Here is an 11,082-nt window from a genome sequence, read left to right as displayed (position 1 = left end):
AATTGCATTAAAAACTTACAAAGTCTATTTCTGAGTATTGAAATGGAAAAATATTTATATCTCACTTTAGCAGATTTTTATGTGGTTTAAAATTTTTTCTTGTTTAGGTTGTCACATCCGGTCCCCATTCTTCTCTTTTCTATCCTCTCGTTATCTCCCTCTAGGGGTTTGTTTTTACTTTCTGCTTTTATCCTTATTAGTGGGGAAAAAAAAATGGGTCAGTATTACTTTAGTTTGTCTTCACTTTCACTCTGCTGTTCATTCTTGAACCAGCTTTTAGCCTCTGGGAAAGAACAAAGTAAAAATATTTACAGAAACTGGGCCAACCTCTTGGCGCCCCCTCTCCCCAAGAAAACAAAACCTAACCAAGGGCAACAGTAGCTCCTCTTTGTTCTCCTATAGCACCTTTTAATTCCTTTCTCATAAAGTTCAGAATTTTCTTATAACTGCTTACTGAATATCTTTCATCCTAGCTAGACTCTCAGTCCTTTGAGGACCTGGTGTATTGCCAAGAACACAATATAAAGAAATTAAATGAATAAATGCCGCGTGCGTGAATGACTGCTGCACAGCTACCCCCTCCACCCATAATAAAGGAGAAAAGTTGCAAACAACATGCTCAGGTGCGGGCCCTTTGACATCAACTCTCTAGAAAACCAGTAGAGAACTGCGGCATTGGTGTCTTAATTACATAATTACTTGGATAATTTAAGCAAGAGTTTTGTTTTGTTGGGGGGTGGGAGAAAGATGAAGGGGCTGAATTACCCAGGTAATTTCTTTCCCAGTCGCTGTGGAGTGGCCCTACCAAACCATATCCACCTGCTCACCCTCCTACCCTCAGAGAGAACGAGGCCCCCACCTCGGGGCGGGGGGTTTCCCGGGGATACCCCGCCCCGCCCTCTAGGCCCCGCCCCTGGACCGCCAGCTCCGCCCCGCTGCCGCCGCCAGCAGGGGTCGCGCTGCCCGCGGCGAGCTGCTCAGGCGGGGGTGGGGGAAGCTTCCGCGGCGGGTCGCTTTTCTCTGCTGCTGCTGGTTGGATCGTTTCAATAAAAGTCTTTTTTCTCGCTCGCTCGCTCTCCTCCGGGGAACAGGCGGAGGCGTCAATCCGCAGCCGCCGAGTGAGAAAGCGACGCACACGCAGCGAACGAAAGCGGCCGCCCGCGGTCTCCTGAGCTCCTCACGGTCCGGCAGCAGAGAAGAAGGAGCCCTCGTCCGAGCGGGCCGCCTCAGCCGGGCGTCGGCACCTCCCTGGCAGCCTCGCTCCCGCCCGGGCTCCTCCGAGGGGATTAGTGGGCTGCCCTCGCGGCTCGGCGGCCCGGGAGCCATGTTGTCCGGGGGGCTTGGCAACGCGTGAGGAACCCGCGGCCCCTCCCGAAGGCTCCGGACCCTAGGCGAGAGCCGGAAGGCGGCAGCGGAGGCCTGCGCCTCGGAGGCGCCTTGGGTCTGCCAGCCGCTGGGACCCGGACCTGCATCCGGTCGCCGCGGGTGTCGGCGGAGCCGCTTACCCTCCGCGCCTCGCCTAGCGACGCGGCCCCCGCACTTGCTGGTGAGTTGGCGGCTGGCGGGGCTTTTCCCGCTGCCCGGCGGACCCCGAGCCGAGGGGCCGGGAGGGTGCTTGGGACGGAGGGTCGGGGCGGGCGGCTGTTGGGGGCGCAGGAGGCTCAGGCCCGGCCGGGAAGTTAAGAGAGGGAGGCGCGGCCAGGGGAGCTCCGAGTGCCTGTCGCCCCTCTGGTCCAGCGCGAACCCTGGGTCGCCGAGGCATTTCCGGGGGTGGGGTGGGGTGCGGTATCTGACGGGCTCCTTCGCGGGGTCGCCTGCAGTCGCCGCCGCCCCCGGTGCTTGCTGCCCATTTGGTCTCCGGGGGAGGCCGGTCTCCCCGCGAGGCCCGCGAGGGAAGAGGCAGAAAGTCCCCCGAGACACAAAGATTCCCCTCGGCGGGGGTGGAGCCGCAGGCGCGGGCGTCTGAGGGGAAGGAAGGGCGCGAGTCCGCGGGAGGTGGGCGAGGAGGCGGTGGCGGCCGCGGCGCTTCCAGCTCCTTGGAGACGCCAGGGGTGTGAGCGGGTGGCGAGCGCCGAGGAGGAGGAGAAGCCCTCGCGTGGGGAGCCGGCCGAGACAAAGATCACCGCAGCCTCCCGCTGGCGGGTCACACCCCTGCGTGTTGGTCAAGGGCTGAGGTGGAGGGAGTGTGGGAAACCCAAAGAGCCGATGGGGGCGGGGGGGGAAATGGGGAGCTGCCAAGTATTGTCGTCTCCGTTGCAGTTGCTTTTCTCAGCATTTTTGTGCCCGATGCTTTTGCTCCCCAACTCAGCTGGATAGCTCCAGATTCCCTGCCTCCTGTCACCCCCTCACTGCCACATTGACTCTCTTGTGGTTTTCCCCTCATTCTTTTCACTTTTCACCCACTCCTTTTCGGGTAAGCAGTATTTTGCCTTCAGCTTGGGGGAACGTTTGCTAATGACAGGATGCCTGAGCTTGTTCTGACCCTGAACTGCCTTGAACTCCTCTCTCTCCCTCCCACCCTTTCCTTTCTGGGATCTTATAATGTCACATGGCCACTAACAATTAGCTTTTCTTCAAAAATGGCAAAAGCATAGCTGAAATCCGTGGCGCTCCTCCTCTATATTGATTCGTCCACTAAAGACACGTCGTTGGTTATGCTTTATCACCTCTTAGCCAAATAAATTTTCTAGATAACAAAAGTGGCAAATTTTTTTCGAGTCTTGGCTCTTCCTAGGGTCAGCAAAGTGTGTTCCTGGCAGCCAGACCTTCTGTCACTTATCAGGAAATGCTTGACTTAAAGACACAATTCTTTCCTCAAACTTTGCTGATTCTTTCTTGAGTCTTTGTTGAGGGATTTCTTTTAAAAGGCGCTTGTGTAAGAAGGTCAAAGTAACAAATTTGAGTTACTGTATTTTAGACTTGTTTTGTTAACCATTGGGCGGAAGAAAATGAATGGGATTTTAAGATCTTTTGATGCCTTGAGTCAACGAAAGCCTCCGTTGAAGCTAGAAATAAGGTTCGATGAAATTTTAAGAAAAAAATTCGCTAGCTGTAGTCTCATTGGTTTTTTTGTTAATGAAGTCATGTCAGTCTTTGTAATTCTAACATCTGCATACTTCCATAAACAACGGTTGTAACAAAAAAAATGTGGCTGTATTTAAGGAATAGTCTTTTTATTGCGGAGAATTTTGGCATATAAAAGCGTTACTCTTTTATCTGGTGGACTGTCTCATAGGCCAGAAACACTAACAGTTTGAATGCTGGACTTCAAAGAAAATAGCTGTCTTTGAATTTAAGCTGTTTTAAAATATTTTTTACAGCAAAAATAGACATTGAATTATGAATGGAAAGAAATTAAAAGTAAAGCCTGTTTGATATAGCGAAGTTACTATTGATATCATTCTCGCTACAGTCGTATCTTGCTGCCATTAAAATGTTGACGCTATAAAAATTGTAAAAGGTGTTTCAGTCTAGGGACCAGTATCTGAATTGTGGGACTCCCTACCCCACTCTCACCACTTAACACTTTTCAGATATCTTTGTCAAATTAACAGGTCATATCATTAGTAATCAATGTTTTATGTAACAGTTATCAAAAGGCCAAAAGGAAGGTACAGTGTTTTTTCTTTCTACATATTTATTAGTATTTAATTAGATTATTGAAGTTTAATTCTTGGAAGGAAGTCTAAAAAGAAGATTTCTGGGTGGTGGGATTCATGGATGAATAAAAATACAGTTCTGTATTTTCCAAATTTTTACATTCATTTTCAATCGGAAAAAAAAGTGTATGAAGTATGAAGCCTTGTTAATAACCTAATTTTCCTATTGCTAGAAGAAACTAATATAAAATAGTTTATGTTCATCCTTGAACTAAGGCCCAGTAAAGTCACAGTGTTAGTTATTTGAAATAGTGCAGCCTGCCAGATGTGCTCTGGTTACCTGAAGGGAGAAAGATACATAGTCAGGAAAGATGAAAGTGGAAGAATTGATTCCGTGTATGGTAGCGATCCAATATATGGTGGTAGCTTTGTATATCAGTAATCTTGTTCTAATAAGTAATTTGTTTTACAAAAAATAGAAAAATTTTATTTTCTGTAGTGCAGAATAGTTGTGTTGACTAAACAGATTTTAATGTATATAGTTTTCAGATCTTGCTCCAGTTCTATGATTATGCTGGAAAGAGATTTCCACCAAATTATTTTATATAAAATAATTTACTCTGTTGAGGCTTTTGTTTTTCCCATTATTTTCAGCAATATTTTTCTTCTTTCTCTTTATTTGTGAAATAGTACTAAACAACTGCAACTATTGTGAGTAGTAGAAACTATAATGGCAACTGAGGAAGATATTCAGAAGTGAAGATGATTTCCTTTAATATTAGGAAAAATTATCTGTGAACACACAATTTTTTCCCTGCTATTTTCTTTGTTATTGTCTAATAGTGCTGAATATTTATAAGGCATTACATTTTGAATCTTTATTACTGTTCTCTAATCTTTATAAAGATTGCAGCATCATGTCATGGCATTTTTTTTTTTAATAGCTTTTATACTTCCACGGAGGATAATTACTTAGCGAATGTGTTGCTGTGTTGTAGAAAAAGGACGTTATATGTTAAATTCAGCTTGTAAAAATACTCATTAGAGTATTTTATCTATTTTAAAAATTGCCTCCTTTTATATATGTGAAGGAAGACTAGTTTTAGGTTCTTTGAATTTTGAATGTGTAATTTTTGCTTAAACTTTTAAATGGGAAAGTTATTTAAAGTGCATTTTATAAACTGATATGGCATTTTGTGTTTTAAATGACGAAGATAAAATAGGCTTATGGCATTTAAAATTACGCTTTATATAGTACTTGTGAGGTTAAAAAATTGACTAAATAGGAAACTTGGTATAGTTGACTAGCATTCAACCTACAGTGTTGGCAATTTCTTTGAACTGGAGGGAGGACCTTTCTTTTTTATTTTTATGAGATATTTACAATATTAAGCCAAGAATTCTTACTGTCATTAGTGGATTCTTTGTCATTATTTTGCTCCCAGCCTTTTTAGTTGATAGCTACTTTCATATCTGCAAAATACTGACCTGGAAAGAGTAATTGCCAGGCTCCAGGAAAATGTATTGAATGTATGTGAGTGTGGCTTCCCTTTCCTAGCCTGTTTCCTCTCTCTGTTGGCCAACTTGGAAGACCAATAAATAGCTACCAGTAAATCTAATGGGAGGGGTGTCTCCTATAAATAACGTTCTGCAGTAACACGATAATACTGTATGTGAGGTGGTAGATTTACAAATCCGTGGCATATTGGGATGAATGAAAATTATCTTGCTCTCCAAAGTCTCCTTTTAAAATCATTTTTTGAGGGCACCTGGGTGGGTCAGATGGTTAAGTGTCTGCCTTCGGCTCAGGTCATGATCCCAGGGTCCTGGGATCGAGCCCTACATCGGGCTCCCTGCTCCTTGGGAGCCTGCTTCTCCCTCTGCCTCTCTCTCTCTCTCTCTCTCTCTCTCTCTGTCTCTCATGAATAAATAAATAAAATCTTAAAAAAATAATAAATTATTTTTTGATATAAACGTGTGAAAGAAATTAAACTTATTTCTTTTGCTAGGTGTACCATGTCAGGTGTTACTTTGTTAAATCCTCATAGTAAGCCCATCATCTAAGTATTGTGCCTATTTTTCAAATAAAGACACAGATGCCTTAGATTAATTATCTCTTAGGTTCTACCTCTATGGTGAAGCTGGGGTTCCAGTTTTGGTGTTCAAACCATTTTATTACAACACTTCCATGGGAATGTGATGTTAAAAAGTTCATGTTAAGTGTCTGCTGTAGCAAGAACTAAAAAGTGGTAAATTAAAAAGCTCATCAAAATTAGATTTAAATTCCATTGAATTAGTTTTACTGCACACAAAAAAATTGATCTATACAAAATGTGTAAGAGAGGACATATTTATAGCTCAATGAATTAAAGGTACCAAAAAGATACTGAAAATGTAGATTTATTTTTAATCATGGATTTATCAATCAGTTTGGGCACAACGTAAAATGAATATAGGTACTGAAAAGCAAAAATAATTATACTGTATATTTACTCTCATTATTACCTTCATGTTTACTTACTCATTTTGATTTTACATGTGTTAAAATTAGTTTGCATTACGCATATGCCATAAAAGAGAAGACAGTGCAGATGCATGTTGCATAGGTTGCTTCACTATTAGGTGAGAATTTGCCTTAAGGTAGATAAATTTTCTATCTATATCTGTACACAGGTAAATACGTATTGGTTTTTGGTTTTGGTATTGTTTAAGGAAAGCATAAATTTTGATCCTGTGTTTTTATTGTAGCTGTATACCACCAAAAATGGAAATATTAGATCAGATAATACATTTTTGGCAATAACTTTTTACACTGAAAGCCACCCCTTATGATGAAAATATTGCAAATTAGTATTGTTGATATATATCCTCTTATTCCATTTGAAGAATAGAAACTTACTTGATCTCAAGGTAGTCCGCTAAAGTGGAAAAACAAAGATTTGCTTCGTTTTGTTGTCATAAAAGTTAATTTAAAAAAGGTTTTTGTCAGTGGGTTTTATTTATTTATTATTATTATTTTTTAATGTAGGCTTTATATCCAACATGGGGCTGGAACTCACAACCCTGAGATCAAGAGTCACATATTCTGTACCAAATGAGGCACGCTTGTGTCCCTTGTCAACCTTTTAATAGCACATCCTTGTTTCTTTTTTTAATTTTTTAAATTTTTTTTAAGATTTTATTTATTTGACAGAGAGAGACAGAGCGAGAGAGGGAACACAAGCAGGGGGAGTGGGAGAGGGAGAAGCAGCCTTCCCACAGAGCAGGAAGCCCGATGAAGCTCGATGCGGGGCTCGATCCCAGGACCCTGGGATCATGACCTGAGCCAGGGGCAGACGCTTAACGACTGAGCCACCCAGGCACCCCTCCTTGTTTCTTTTTATGCACTTGTTAGTGTAAATACTTTCAAGAATACTCTAAATTTTATATGCATATTTGTAAACAGTGGGAAAAGGACCCAAGAATAATTTCACTATATTCTAGGTTAGTTACTAACTCACTTTGGTCTTCTCAAACATATATTTAGTCCTTCTATTCTTATAATTGATGGTTAATATTTGTTAATAGTATGAGCTAATGTTAAAGGTTGGTAAAAATTAATATTTATGAAAAATCAGGTAACAACATTGAAGCTCTTATTACTCCAAATTTAGAGGCATTATCCTTTAAATTAGCTAATATGTAAAAAAAAAAAAAAAAACAGCTAATATGTACTTTTAAGTATTATGTTTAAAATAAACCTTTTTTGGGGCGCCTGGGTGGCTCAGTCGTTAAGCGTCTGCCTTCGGCTCAGGTCATAATCCTGGGATCCTGGGATCGAGTCCCACATCGGGCTCCCTGCTCAGCGGGAAGCCTGCTTCTCCCTCTCCCACTCCCCCTGCTTGTGTTCCCTCTCTCGCTGTGTCTCTCTCTATCAGATAAATAAATAAAATATTAAAAAAAATAATAAAATAAACCTTTTTTGTAGTTCCAGATCTTAATGTTTTATTGTACTGCTGTTTCTGGTGGGAAGGAAGCTTTTTATTGATTTTTGAAGTAAATTTTGGATTCCTTAAGCAGCCTTTACCCCCTTGAGCCAGTCTTAATGAAAAAAAATTTTTTTTTGTTTGAGAGAGTGAGGAAGGGGAAGGGTGAGGGGGTGGTGCTGAGGGAGAGGGAGAGAGAGAATCCCAAGCAGGCGCCATCCTCATTGCAGAGCCCCAGGAGCCTCACGTGGGGCTCCATCCCACCACACTGAGATCACAACCTGAGCCTAAATCAGGAGTCCATCGCTTAACTGACTGAGCCACCCAGGCACCTCTTATTGAAATACTTTTAAGAAGTGATCCTTTATGACTTTATTATGCTTAATATATTGGTTTTTCAATTTAGCGGTATTTATAATCAGTATTTTTAAAGCATTTGTTGTGTCCTAAGCGTTGTGTTAGTCATTGTATATGGTATACAATGAGGTGGTATTGTGAGGTAGTTTTGTGACATGTGAAATAACAGCAACGCTAATTGACTGGAATATTCTGTTCTTGACCCTGTTCTCATGTTTTACATGTTCCCTGGACAATCTCATCTATATTTAGTGCTTTTTTTTTATTACCTATATATTGAGGGTCTTTACATCTTTGTTTCTAATCCAGACCTCTTCCTGAATTCCTTCTAGCTACCTCCCAGCTATTGCCTGTTAGTGCTTCTTTATCAGAGCTGACTTTTTTTATCCCCTACCTCCATTCCCAACCAACAGTAACGCACCACCATCAGCCTAGACACTAAAGCCAAAATCTTTGGCAGATTATCTTTTCTATTATGCTCTACTCCCCTAGTCCAGTCTGTCACACCAAGTTTTGTTAATTTTATTTCCTAAATATCCTTTAGATTTATCTTTTCCTGTTGTTGCTTTCATATGTCAGGGTTTTGGAATGCCTGATCTGAATTACTATGTCTAATTTTGCCCATTTTAATCTAGCAGTTACTCATTCTTTACATTTGTATATGTTTTTTTTATCCTTCCTTCCCTTCCTTCCGTCTGTCTGTCCATCCACGTATCCATGTCTAAAGTGTGCTTGTCTGTTGTTCTATACTAGCATTTATGGTCAGTGCTAGGATATAAAGATGAGGAAACTGGTGTATTAGTGCTGTGACACTTGAGAGAAATTCCCATTTTTGAGGACAAATGTCACTTCCTTTGAAGTCATCTTTGATCTACTCTGATGGAGTTACGGTGATTCTACTATAGCATTTATGTTTACCATAGTACTTAACACATTGTTTTGTAATTAATTATTTATAAATCTCTCTCCTTTCTGGTTGGCTTTGTGCTCCAGAGGGACCATGCTTTTTTGGTATTCCCTCCAAATTAGGTATTGTTTAATGGAATGAGGAAGTGATGGGATTAGGAACTGATAAATTAGGGTCAGATTAGTCATCGAGTGAAAGAGTCAAGAGTCAGTTCTGATACAGGAGAAAATAAAAAGTCATCAAAAGTTTTGAGTTTTATTTATTTATTTATTTATTTAAAAGATTTTATTTATTTATTTGACAGAGAGAGAGACAGCGAGAGAGGGAACACAAGCAGGGGGAGTGGGAGAGGGAGAAGCAGGCTTCCCGCCGAGCAGGGAGCCCCATGCGGGGCTCGATCCCAGGACCCTGGAATCATGACCTGAGCCGAACGCAGACGCTTAACGACTGAGCCACCCAGGCACCCCAGAAGTTTTGAGTTTTATTGTTACATGTAGGTGGTATTTGTGTGTGAGCAATCTGGAAGCGGTTTGTAGGCCAACTTGGAGAGGCAGTAACTTGGCATTATTGGGCCTTTTTAATTTCATGTGAATTGTACTAACTTGTTATCTTAGACAAATTGGAAATATAAAATTACAATATTTATATGTAAATAAAATGCCTATTTCAGAAGATCTGAAAACTTTGGTCAATATCAAGAGTAAAATTTGGTTTAGCTGATAAAATTTCATCCTTAATGAAATTGAGCTCTTTAGCTGTGTAATATTAGAGTTAAATGCATTTACTGAAGTAAAGTACAAAATTGCATCCAAAAGGATAGAACAGTGCATTTATTGTCATCCCTCTTACCCTGATAGTTTATGTATACAGTTGACCAGGAATTTTGTTTTCATTGGGATTACTGTAGTTAAATAAAAACTGCTTTATGGTCTACTTTTACAATTTAAAGACATTTTATTGATTTTTTAAAATTAAATTATACCTCTGTTATAGTAGTTACAGTGTAAGAACTGATTTATTTTAGAAATCAGAGATTATGGCTTGATGACATCTTGCGATGTGACATTTTTTTTTTTTTTTTAAAGATTTATTTATTTATTTGAGAGAGTGAGAATGAGAGAGAGAGAGAGAGAGAGAGTACATGAGAGGGGGGAGGGTTAGAGGGAGAAGCAGGCTCCTCGCCGAGCAGGGAGCCCGATGCGGGACTCGATCCAGGGACTCCAGGATCATGACCTGAGCCGAAGGCAGTCGCTTAACCAACTGAGCCACCCAGGCGCCCCGCGATGTGACATTTAAAAATGAATTTTTCACAATTTGTAAGATTCCGTGCCTTTTCATATTTCTCGACTTATTATATGGTCTTAAAACATTTTATATCAGCTACATTTTCATGATCATGATTTTTTTACCTGACATTTTATCATTTTAGGAACAGTGGAGTCAGCACTGTATTTTGCAGTAGATTTTTTTGCCCATAAATCTTTTTTTAATTAAAAAAAATTTTTTTTAAAGTAAGTTCTAACACCCAGTGTAGGGCCTGAGATCAAGAGTTGCATACTCTACTGACCAGGTGCCCCCGCCATAAATTCTTGAGCATAGATTTTTCCCTTCTTTCTCCAAATATTCTTATTTACATTTCTGTTCTCCTCTAATCCCTTTTCTTCCCAAGAAACTATAAAGTGGTTGACAATTTTTTTATTTTATGTAGAATTTTTTGGAAAAAAAATCTGAACTCTCATTTTTATTATATGTAGTTAGAATTGGTTATATGTGTTCATTTTTTTTCCATAAAGAAACTACTTCAGTAGTAACTAATAATCATGTGATCTTGAGCTAGTTACTTAAACTCTTAAGGGTCAATTTCTTCTGTAAAATTGGGAAATGCCAGAACCTTCTTCATGGGGTTGTGGGAATTAAAGGATATGTGTAAAGCACTTTGCAAAGTACCTTGAACTTAGTACTCGCAGCTGGCAATTTTTTTTTATATTACTCTTTGATATAATAGGAAGAATTATTAGTAGTGGTACTAGAAATGTTTTGCTGATCTATCCCTTCAGGTTGATTCCTTCAGGTTAAATAAGTGATTCACAAGGACAGTTGAATCAAAATCATCGCTTTTCCTTAGGACCATCCACATTTTTCTCGAAACCATTTGCCCTGTTTCCCTTCTTTAGACCTATGCTATACTGCTTGTTTGACATCTTAACAGTCTAGACTATTTGCTTTCCTTGTTAATGACTTTTATGTGTGACTC

The 11,082-nt window shown here is 40.6% G+C and overlaps 1 protein-coding gene across 2 annotated transcripts in view; it reads left to right on the top strand.

The window, feature by feature from the left end:
* Positions 1-1,477: 1,477 nt before the first annotated feature.
* The window catches only part of CDK17 (cyclin dependent kinase 17), a 110,540-nt gene continuing 100,935 nt past the window's right edge, over positions 1,478-11,082 (top strand). For both annotated transcript variants that reach the window (XM_032416855.1, XM_032416856.1), the window contains exon 1: positions 1,478-1,546. The gene's annotated coding sequence lies outside the window, so the exon portion shown is untranslated. The remainder of the gene's footprint in view (positions 1,547-11,082) is intronic.

This window comes from Phoca vitulina, unplaced genomic scaffold, assembly GCF_004348235.1.
Source record: "Phoca vitulina isolate PV1807 unplaced genomic scaffold, GSC_HSeal_1.0 scaffold19, whole genome shotgun sequence".
In the NCBI taxonomy this organism is placed as follows: domain Eukaryota; kingdom Metazoa; phylum Chordata; class Mammalia; order Carnivora; family Phocidae; genus Phoca; species Phoca vitulina.
This window is presented reverse-complemented; position numbering and strand designations above follow the sequence as displayed.